The sequence below is a fragment of the Rattus rattus genome, chromosome 6 (assembly GCF_011064425.1).
Source record: "Rattus rattus isolate New Zealand chromosome 6, Rrattus_CSIRO_v1, whole genome shotgun sequence".
Classification (NCBI taxonomy): domain Eukaryota; kingdom Metazoa; phylum Chordata; class Mammalia; order Rodentia; family Muridae; genus Rattus; species Rattus rattus.
The window spans coordinates 1,604,246-1,616,361 of NC_046159.1; the positions used below are offsets into that span (position 1 = coordinate 1,604,246).

General features: G+C 44.0%; 1 protein-coding gene across 1 annotated transcript in view; it reads right to left on the reverse strand.

Annotated features, from left to right (window-relative positions):
• Sox5 (SRY-box transcription factor 5) overlaps positions 1 to 12,116 on the reverse strand; it is a 369,147-nt gene that overhangs the window by 27,596 nt on the left and 329,435 nt on the right. The window lies entirely within an intron of this gene.

Genomic DNA, 12,116 nt, shown 5'->3' on the forward strand with positions numbered 1-12,116 from the left:
AGGACCCGCTCACACCGTGTCTGGTTGCTGCTAACTGCTCACAAACTTAAAATAAAATTTTATCTAAGATTTTAAGTCAATGCCTGAATATGTTTTGAAGATTGAATTTGATTTAAATTATGCGTGCATGCATTGTATGTGTATGTACATCTCTAACTGTATCTATCTATCAATCTATCTCTTCTATCTACCTATCTACCTATTATCTATCTATCTATCTATCTATCTATCTATCTATCTATCTATCTATCTATCTATCTATCTATCTATCTATCTATCTATCTATCCACCTGTCTGTCTGTCTATCTATCTGTCTGTCTATCTATCTGTCTGTCTATCTATCTCTTCTATCTATCTATCTATCTATCTATCTATCTATCTATCTATCTATCTATCTATCTATCTACCTACCTATCTATCTATCTCATCTATCTATCTATCTATCTATCTATCTATCTATCTATCTATCTATCTATCTCTTCTATCTATCTCTCTCTTCTATCTATCTCTTCTATCTATCTATCTCTCTCTATCTATCTCTTCTATCTATCTATCTATCTCTTCTATCTATCTATCTATCTATCTATCTATCTATCTCTTCTATCTACCTATCTACCTATCTATCTATCTATCTATCTATCTATCTATCTATCTATTTATCTATCTATCTCTTCTATCTACCTATCTACCTATCTATCTATATCATCTATATCTATATATCTATATCTATATCTATATCTATATCTATATCTATATCTATATCTATATCTATATCTGAGTGCAGTGTCCACATAGGCTGGGAGAGGTCCTTGGATTTCCTGCAACTGCAGTCACAGGCAGCTGGGAACCATGTAACATGGCTGTTGGGAACCACACTTGGCTCCTCTGTAAGAAGAGTCTGTGCTTTTAACCACTGAGCCATCTTTCCAGCCCCAAGACTAGAGCATTCCAAAGTTTAAAAACTAGAAATGCAGAGGTCCAGTCCATTCCTCTGAGACCTGCGTGCTGGCAGTAGCAACTGCGACTCCCAGGCCTCTCAGAGTATCAGAAAATTCAGGTCCGAGTGTGTGACTGGTACAATCAGGCCTGTGCCCGATGGAATAAGCCATTATTAGCTGACTGGAAGAAGCACACCCCTCCCCTCCCGTAAATCCACTTGCTGTGGACATGATCTACAGGTGGCATCTAAACTCCTGAGCACGAGGGGACTTCAGGCACAGAATATGACCAAGGAGCTGACCAAGGGCCTGCAATCGGTGAGACATCATGGGTAGTGTTAACTCAGTCTTGATGGCCAGCTTGGGTCCAAGACTCCCTGGCCCGGGCGTAGTCAAGGTCTCTGCCATCACAGTCATGAGGACACTGAGGGAGGAGGGAGCTGAGGTGATGTTGGGTGGATCTCCACAGAACTGCGGGTCACTCACGTATTTGCTCTGCATTACTGTACAGAACATTATTTTAGGGAGGAAGAGAACTGAGGGGAGAGAAAGCCCAGTGCGTTTTGCAGTTGTTTAAAGGGTGGCTAATATCCTCTTGCTCACTCCCTATTTTTTAACTGGGGCATAAAATGGCCTAAGATGGATCTGTAATATGAAATTGCCCAGAAAAGGGACTTGTTTGTGACATGAGGCTAAATCTAACCAGATCCATTGGTGAGCTGTGACAGATGGAGGGACTGTGAGACAGAAGGCAGGCACTAATCACACATAAAATGACCGGCTTGCCTCAACATGTTCCACGAATTCCAGCAAACTTTACACCCTAATCCATTTTTAGAACAAAAAACATCTGGGCCATAAATCCTCTAATCTGCCAAAACACGCTATTAAATCCCACGATTTGTTGAAAAACACTAAGATTAAAGAAAGGAAATATAAAATGGCTAGCTGCCTTGCTATGAAAGTGTTATTAATACTCTTTCTTTGTGTCATTATGAATGTTCTGGTACTAAAGGGCCTTGTCTAATCATGTCAGATTACACACCCTCATTGCATAGCTCTTCTGTCTGACCTGCTGATTGCCAGAAACTCATCAAATATTTTCTTGCTGCTTAAAAATTCTACTGAGAGTACTGAAGGGAGACCCGCAGAGCAGTGTCCTGGTGAGGAACTGGCGAGTGTGGTCCCTCCGTGGTCCCAGCTTTCCTCGTCGCAGGCTAATCCTGGTCCTGCCATCTTCTTGGGTCCATAAGTGTGTTCCAGATGAGGTCGTACCAGGGGGAGGGGCCTTGAGAGCGATTACTGTGCCTTTTAGAAATAGTCACTGGAATTTATCCAAAGAACAAACTGATGCTTCAAATGCACAGGACGTTCACACCGAGGACTGCCTGGGGTGCACATCTGTTGCCGAGGCTAGACCTGCTTTCAACAACACTCTCCTTAGCACCCTGAACAATCCCCTCGATGCTTTATCCCCCAGGGCATCCTGACCTGCTGCCCTCTGGGTAGAAATCCGGCCCTGCTGTGATAAGCGTGTGCACTTGTTTACTCAGTCCTCAGAAGACCAGCCTGCTTGTCCTGGGCCCTGACCCATCTCTACTCAACCTGGCGACTTGTGGTTTGTATTCTCTATTTAGTCTCGCTAAGGTCTGTTTGGCCTCCCCAGAACACAAATGTATCTGAAATGGTTTAGCACATGGTGTTGAATAAAAGCATGAATTCTTTTAAGCTTTTTTGCAGACTGCCAAGATAGCACTGTGTAGGAAAACAGTTAATATGGATAGACGGGGAATGTAAGTCGTGGCGGAGGTGGGGAGGGTCAGATCAGGTTCCAATAGGTGCTGGCTCAGAAATAAACATTGCTTTTAGAGACGCCCGTGTTTCAGTAGTAACACAGTGTTAGATTCTAAGATCGGTGTCTGTCTGCTGCCATATGTCACAGAGCTCCACCATGGCAATGGTTGGTTCTCTGTGTCAATCCTATGTCATCTTTGCATGTTCAGCAATGCCTTTTTCCCCCTGCTGGCTCCCCTTATCCACCCGTGTCCTTGCATTGCCTTGTCTTGTATTCTAGAAAGAATGATTGGAGATTTCATGTGTGTGTGTGTGTGTGTGTGTGTGTGTGTGTGTGTGTGTGTGTGAGCTTAACTGTGAATTATACAACATATGACCTTCATACCTTACTCTTACTATCTCCTGACTTCATTTCTGTCTCCTGTTTCACTGATAACGATGGCCTTCTTTCCCGTTATCGAGAATGTCCTAGACCAAAGTCCTCAGTTTTTCTTGCTCCCCATTTATGCTTCCTAGATCTAAACCATCTCCCCACTTACCTCAGCTTTCAGTGTGAGGTTACCTCCCCACCCCCAAACAAACAAATCAAGTTTTTCCTCAAACTTTACTTTTAAAACTCTCTCTCCTCCCCTTTCTAAGTCAAGCTCCTTAAAGAGGCTCCAGGTATGGACTCTCTCCCATCCTCTCTTCTCTCTGGCTGGAGCTAACACTCCTCTGTTGCTTCCCAGGGCTGGGGCCCCTGACTTGCTGAATTTCAAAACATTTCTCTTTCCTGCAGAATGACCCCCCAGGGTATCCTGACAGTGTGATGCTCCCCCCTACCATCTATGTGTTGGGATATAAGGTCCTCATTTGTTCATGGCTTCTCCTCCCTTCTGTGTTTTTGCCCTGGGATCTTTCCTTACCTGCTCCTTACATGTTGGTTCAACTTCCTAATCAAAAGGGGAAAAATGTGATCTACACTAGACAAGCCCGAAGCAAAACTTCAGTCGGGTCAGTCCGCAGTCCACTGGGTTGTCTCACTTTTCTCTCAGTTGCTTCACTGCTTTAATGCGAGTGGCACAGCATTAGCAAACCTTGTCAAGAGCAACTGAGAGACTATGGTCTCCAGACATAGTAAATGTCCCACGACAGCATTCCCTGTCACCTTGTTTACAAAATGGCCAGGAGAAGCAAGTGGGATGGGCAGGCTGGATTCGGAGAGATCTAGGTTTCTGTTTGTGGTGGGAAGTGTGACGGCTGACAAGTTGTAACAATCACTCTGGCTTCTGCTCTTCTCAGCTGTAAAATGTCTGCCAGCGTGGCTGTCCGCTAAGTGAAGACGCGTGTCTGTGAGGCAGAGCCCCTTGGCCTGTGAGGAGGTACTTCACCCCGGTTATGTCCTGACTTCATTTCTGTCCCCTGTTCCGTTGCCCTCTCCTCTCCCTCTTGCCACTCTCAGGGTAGGACTTTGTTCATGACAGTGAGAGCTGTGGGGAACTGGCATTTCACGGTTGGTACAGAGTCTTATGTGGAGGCTATGGTATGTGACTCTGGAGGAGAGGGCTCACCTGGCACACATACAGGTCCTGGGTGTGAACCCCACTGCTAAGCAAATGAATAAGCAAACAGAAGTTCAGTTCAACCCAAGGCTGTCTGCTACAGCTCAAAGGGACACACTACGATTGATTGGCCGGTTGATGAGTGATATTTTCTTGTTGTTCGTTCCTTTTGTTTTCTGTTTTCTACTGTCGCTGTTGTTCACACACTTAGGCAGTGGTTACATCTACAGTTGGGGTCTGAGGAGATTATACATGTATAGACGTTTAACAGACTCCTAGGAGGAAAACTTGAGGGCTAACAGCAGTGTGACCTCTAGCTAACATTTCAGAGGAGGTAACTAATGTTTTACCTTCACTGCCAGAAACACCCTGAAAATCTCCTCCCTCCCTCCATTTTCTTCTTTCTCATTGTCTGTATCTCTTCCCTCTGTTTCTGTTCCTTTCCTCTGTATTAAAGTATGTATACATGTGTGTGCATGGTGTCTGTGGTGTGTGTGTGTGTGTGTGTGTGTGTGTGTGTGTGTGTGTGTGTGTGTGTGTGTGTGTAAGGGTATACTAGGGTAGACATATTGGTGGAAGTCATAGCTCTATCTCAAGGGTCATTCCTCTGATGCCATCTACCTTACGTTTTGAGACACAGTTTCTGATGACCATGGAGCATGTTACAAGGCGAAGTTGGCATTATTTTTAAACATGGGTTCTAAGTCTTGAATATGGGTCTCTGTTTATAAAGTAGGCACCTTACTGACTGAGCCATTTCCTTAGACCACAGCATGTATGTTTAGATGTTTCTCTGGGAATTGAGAGGCTATCCTAATGTGTGTGTGTGTGTGTGTGTGTGTGTGTGTGTGTGTGTGTGTGTGTGTTTGTGTGTGTATGACAAAGAAAAAGCTATTGCCAGCTTCTGTATGTATACCTGTGCATACATGTACGTGTACATGTATGTATTTTCCCATTCAACTTCTCTACCTGTATGCCCTATGAGTCCCTGAAATGCAGCCTGTGTATCTCAGAACTCATCATCATCATCATCATCCTGCCTCAGGCTGTCCTTTGTACATTCCACAGAACTTCCCTGTAGCCTATCCCAGCCCTTGGATGTCTTCATCTAAGATTGGATTCCTCGCCTGACCTGGATAACAGTCAGGTCTCGTTGTTGAGCGCTCATTCCTCAGCTCTTACATCTGCTTACCCATGACCCATGGTCCCTGCTTTCAGTGAAGACATCCCATCATCCACTTAGGCTAATCTCAAACTTTATTACAGTTGCTATCTTCACGGTTATATTCCCAGAGTCTGTTTTAACTCTGCTTCCAGACAAAGTATTTGGATGTCAAAAGCCTCTGCTTGAAAAACCGTCTCTTGGTAGCCTTGTGTTTAAAGTAGCATTTCTTGAAATGATGATCTGTCATTGTTTGGAAAGGACAAAAAAAAGATGCTCAAACTAACTGGATTAGAGTTATGTCTTCGGATTGTTGGCTATGGTCATGTGCCTTGGGAATCTTCAGGAGATAATGCCAACCTTCAGCCTCGCCTATACACGCTCACTATAACTTTCAAATCTCTTTAATGTTTTCCCCAGATCATCATTCTGGGATAAGCCCCAAGAGCTTTAACAGGGCCTATGAGCCTCTTCATGTTGTCAGATGTTTGATCCTCCCATGCCTCTGTGACTGTCTCTCACAAGGTCCTGTTTGAGTTGCAAAGGGACACTGCCCCAATCCAAAGTCTTTCCTGATTCCCGTCTCCATAAACTCCTCATTCGCTGGAATGTTCTCCCACTCGGCTGGACTTAGGAATTTCTTAAGGCATTATTCTGTCTGTGAGGACTTCTCTGACATAGTCCAGACATGCTCCAGGCAAGTTCTGTGAAGCCTGCTTATCTACTTCTTTGAAGCCTTGTAAATACTTTGCTCATCACACAGGCCTGCATTTTCCTAAGCATGCTGTCTCAGGCTGTTTATGAACTACTTGAGAGCATTTAAAAATACTTTATTCTATTTTCAATTCTATCTCTGTCTGTCATCTGTCTCTCTCTGTCTCTGTGTCTCTCTGTCTCTGTCTCTCTCTCTGTATGTGTGTGTGTGTGTGTGTGTGTGTGCGCGTGTGTGTGCGCGTGTGTGTGCGTGCATCCTCAAGAGACAGAAGAGAAAGAGGGCATTGGATCTCCTAGAGCTAGACTTACAGTGAGTCCCCTGATGCAGTTGCTGGGAACAGAACTCTGGTTTTAACCACTGCTCTTAACCACTGAGCCATCTCTCCAACCACAAGAGCATGGTTTTGTGTTTTGGTGGTGGTTGTTGTTGCTGTTGTTGTTGGTGGTGGTGGTGGTGGTTGTCTTGTTTGTTTGTTTGTTCCAGTGTTATTCTTTCATTTCATTGTCTCCTCACAAGACTCCTTTGAAGGAAAATGCCTGCATGTATATGAGCTCCCGTTCTCATAACCAACGAGTTCTCTTCAGCGGAAAGCTTCCCTCCGTGGCACAGAGCTGCTAACAGGTCACGGAGCGGCAGACATAGCCAGCTGAGACGGACTCCTACTTCTTGTGTCTACATTTTGTGCAAGACCTTTTGATTTTTTTAAAACTACATGTACTTATTGCATGTGCATATTACACATGCATGCTTGCCTATCACAGCACACGGGTAGGGGTATAGGGCTAACAGCAGTCAGCTCTTTCCTCCCATAGATTCCAGGACTGAATTCAGGTCTTCAGGTTACGGGGAGATAAATCCCTTTGACCAAATGATCTATTTCGCTGACCCCATAAAAAATGTAGTTGCACATGAAAGTTGGAGTGTGTTGCATGATTTTCCACCAATTTTTCTGAATTTCAGATAGGTTATGGAGTATCAGCCCCTGCATGTGTAATTCCCGATTCTTCCTCTGAGAACATCAGAAGTAGATCACAAAGGGAACAACAGTCTGTAGACTGGGAAGTGCCCTGCAAAGCTAAATAGTTTGCAGCTGTGGTGGGACTGCATCGCTCACTTCCTGAAGAGGTGGTGGCTTCCTGTGGGTAACAGCCTCACTCAGACTCTGATGCCAACAGGCAGGGTCACCTCGTCCTGTCTCTGGTGTAAGTTCTCCCCATAAAGGATGTAAAGTACTATCTAGGCGCAGTGGTTCCTGCCTGTAATACCAGTGCTTAGGAGTGGGGCAGGAAGTCATGCTTCCAGGTCTGAGGCCAGCCTAGGCTATGTGGCCAATGCAGCGAATACACTTGACCGCACTTCTTTCATTTATCTGGGTCTGAGCCTATGGAGGACAACAGACGTGCCTTTTCAGTGTTCATGGGTTTCTGAGGAGTTTTAGGTGAGGATAATGCGCTCTAACAGGAGACACAGTTCTGCTACGACTGATGCGTGCTGCTTCTGCTTGCTTCCCAAAGTTTGAAAATGCATGGCATAGAGAAAATGTTTTGTAAATACATTTTACATCTCTCTTCTCTCTTTCCTTTTTTTCTTTTCTTTTTTCTTTCCTTTCTCCTTTCCTTTTCATTCTGTCTCTATCTCTGTCTCTCTCTTTGTGTACCTTTCTTTCCTTTCTTCTTCTTTCCTTTCATTCTCTGCCTCTCTGTTTCTCTCTGTGTCTCTGTCTCTCTCTGTCTCTCTCTTTGTGTGTCTTTCTTTCCTTTCTCCTTCCTTTTCATTCTCTGTATCTCTGTCTCTGTCTCTGTCTCTCTCTCTCTGTGCAAGTGTGCATGTGTGCATGTGTAGTATGTGACTGCATGTGTATCTGAGTGTGTATCTGTGTGTGAATATATGTGGATATGTGTGATTACCAGGTATGTGTGTGTGTGTAGAGCTTAGATGACAGTTCTAAGGAGTCGGGCCTCTTCTTCCATGATGGATATCCTAAGACTCCAACTCTGGTTGTCAGGATTATCAGCAAGTGGTATTCAGTCCATTTACGTGAGTGAGAGAAGATAAATCAGTAAGACAGAGAGGCCACCAAGAGGCAAAATGGAGCCGGAAAGAGTGCCAACTCAGGGACCTGAGGCCCACTGACCTATAGTGTTGATTATAGATAAATTAATTGCCAACAATAAGGATATATCCTTAAAGCGAGGGGACCTGGGAGGGAAGCTCAGCAATGAGGAGCATCCTCAGGGTGTGGACATCCCTGGGCTAGTTCCTTGTCACTGAAACATGCAATAAAATCAGGGCCACACTACCGTCATCCTCCCAAAGAACTTACTCCAGACACCTGCAGAGGTGACAAATCTGCCTCAGTTCCCCACAAATAGGAATGCTGGACCAGATGACCCAGGTGTGTGTCTGCTCTGTCTCAGGGCCTATACTTTTAGAATAGCCAGGGAGGAAATGGGTAGGAAAATGTCTTGAGAAATGTTTACGGAGACAGACACATGTGAAGCCTAAGTGGACATGGCCTATGCAGGGACAGTGACATCGGCCTAGTCAGTCTCAAACTACCCACCGTTCCTCTGGACTGTTTTTGCTTGGGATTTATTTTTTTCCAGATACCTATCGTCTGTCCACCAATCAAAAGTATTCCTGTAGAACATGCTCATTAGAGTCTATTGGCCTCCAACCTTAAAAAGTCACTCTCTCTATGTGTGGCTAATAGATAGATAGCAAAAAGCCGGTGTCATTAATGATAACTCAAAGTTATCTTTTGGTCCACGGTTTCCCATGGTTTATTAATGGCCTAAAACATTAATTTTTCTTTCAGGGTGACCTTTACAACACCATTAATCCTCCCAGCTTTTACCCAACCACATTATTTCTCATTATAGTCTCAGCTTTCAACATCTACATTTGTTGAAAAGAGGAAAGTAAATTGTAGTGCCCTCAAACCCTTGGAAAATATGAGGGCTGGAGATACGGTAAAAGGACTGTACAGGGCGGGGGGAAAGGGATGTTTTATCACGGTGACAGAGACAGCCATATGATAAGAATCATTAAATACATTCTTGCTGTTATAAAATACTTGGCCATACTTAATCTGTGGGAATGCTGATGTAAAACTGTCTATAGACATGAATACATGAATACAAACACATATGCATATATATGCACATATATAATCATTACATTGGAAAGCAAGGTCTGAGTAATATTTTAAAAGTAGGCCATGTGTCAACACCATGATATTTATGACCTCCATTTGTTTCAGGAAATGAATCCTTTCGACAGATCAAATACTTTCTTACACACTCGGTCCACAGGAGCCAGTCTAGCCTCCTGTCCTTTAGGACACTGTGCGGAGGAGTTAGGGTTAGACCGTAGCGTTGAGAGGCACACACAGGTTCCAAACCTCGGTTTTCTCTGACTCTCACTGACTGCTGGCCCTGCCCTGTGCTGAATCAGACTGGTAAGTTACCTTGAGTTCTACTTTATAGAAACCACAGAGTCTGGAAATGCCTTTTGCTCTGCCTAAGTTTTCAATTTCTCTGACTCAGACCAAGTTTCTATTTCCTTCTGTCTCAAACCAAAGATCCAGCTTTCTCCCTTCCTAAGGCAAGTTCTTTCAGTAACCCTTTCTCTGTGCTATGATTCTCTGTACTATGACAGTGTCCTCTCCCTCTCTTTCAGGGCTGTGCAGCTCTCCACTTTTCCTCTTCCTCATTGGAGAGGAATATGTCTATTTATCTATCTATCTATCTATCTATCTATCTATCTATCTATCTATTTATCTATCTATCTATCTATCTATCCATCCATCCATATATCATCAATCTGTCTATCAATTATCTGTTATCTATCATCTATATGTCTATCATCTATCTATATCTATCTATCTATCTATCTATCTATCTATCTATCTATCTATCTATCCATCCATCCATCTATCATCTATTTAAATCCATCATCTATTCATCTGTCTATATCTTCTACCTATATACCTATCTATGTTATCTATCTGTCTGTCTATCTATCTATCTTTCTAACTATCTATCTATCATCTATATATCCATCCAATATCATCAATCTATCAATCATCTGTTATCTACCATCTGTCATCATATCTATCTATCTATCTATCTATCTATCTATCTATCCGTCCATTCATATATCATCAATCTGTCTATCAATCATCTGTTATCTATCATCTATATGTCTATCATCTATCTATCTATCTATCTATCTATCTATCTATCTATCTATCTATCTATCCATCCATTCAGCCAGTCCCATTTTGAACCTAGGTCTTTCTGACCTCCTGACCTCTGCAGTTACTTCTAGATAGATCACATTTATAAGACTCCATATTGCTCACTGACCTGGATTAGGCACTGAACTGTCCCATTCTCTGCAACTGGGAGTCTTGGGGGATCACCCCGCTTGGTTTCAGACTCTGCCTCTCCATCCGGGGGTCTGGTGGGATCGCCCTCTTGGTTTCAGACTCTGCCTATCCGTGAACTCCAGCTAAAGCCAAGAGCTCTTCGGCTTCATGCTCTTGTGCTCTTCCTCAGAACGGGCCACCACCAAATGGCCTCTCCTGTGTGCAGCTTTATCCAGGGCCCCCTCACATTGCCCTATTGTTCTGTGTCTATGAGGTAATTGCTGACTTACACACATAGGGCTACTCTGCCATGTGAGTGCTTTTGTGAGTTCAAAGGTGACTTGAGGTAATGGCACCTATCCCAAGCTGCTCACAGAGAGATTTCTTTCCAGCGTGAGATTTTTCAAACTTTTACCTAGAGCTCGGCTAGTTGACCGAAGGCATCCCCATAATGCCTACACAACAGCTTTCTCTGCGGTGTGACCCCCCTGTGTTTCTCATAGTCATTACTGACCGAGGACTTCCCCACACTACCTCTATGCATGGCATTTGATCTTCACTTGTTTTTTTTTTTTTGGTTCTTTTTTTTGGAGCTGGGGACCGAACCCAGGGCCTTGCGCTTCCTAGGCAAGCGCTCTACCACTGAGCTAAATCCCCAACCCCGATCTTCACTTGTTTTAAACAGTCTCTTTTAGATAGTTTTTCTACCTAGGGAAAAAATGTGTGGTAGATTTAAAATGTGTTCAAGTCATCTTTGAGATTTCTTTCCCTTTGAAAGTTGGAGGCCGATTCCCTTTTTCTGGGGTTAAGTTTCAGAATTACAGAACAGGCTTGGTGGGCATTGGGTGAGCAGGTCGCAGATGCCAAGGCTTCCTCTACTCTCCTTTGGGGTCACTTACCGGGAAGTTTTCCTACCACGTGATGCGTCCCTGCAGGGAAGGTTTGTGTGGCCAAGACCTGAGGTCTCAGTTGTCAGAGAGGCAAGCTTGTTGTATACCTCCAGCGAGGACCACTGGGGTCTGCCTCTCTGGCCAGCATCCTCCCTGTGAGCATTTGGAATTTCTTAGAGCAGTAATAGGAAGCTGGCTTCCCCTTTGCCACTGAGGAAATGTGTGCTCACGGGCAAAGTTTGGGGCTGGTTTTTATATCACAGTTAGCTAATACATTGGACGCATCTACGACTCTTTACTTCTTACTAGATGCACTCTTTCCTGGTGAACAGCTCTAGTCAAGGAGGGATTTCTATGTCTAACGCCCTATCTCTCTGCTCTCACGTAGCAAACAGGGTCACGGTTTGCCCCTGAGCACTCATAAATAAATGTTCCCTTGTTCTGGTGAGTCGGCACGCACTGAACTTCATGATTGTGACTTCCAGTTTTGTCCTGCTTTCTTCTTATTTACTGATAATGGAAACACCCAGGCTTCCCTGTCTCCATGGGGGTATGTGCGTGACTTTGTCAGAGTGTGCCTGTGTCCCTCCAGAATCCCCTTTGTCTATTTCTATATCATATGATACCCTCACAACCTTATACGATAACAATGCTTCCACTGAACGGTGTTGTTTGGGTGTCGATACTGTTAAGTTCTAGGAAGA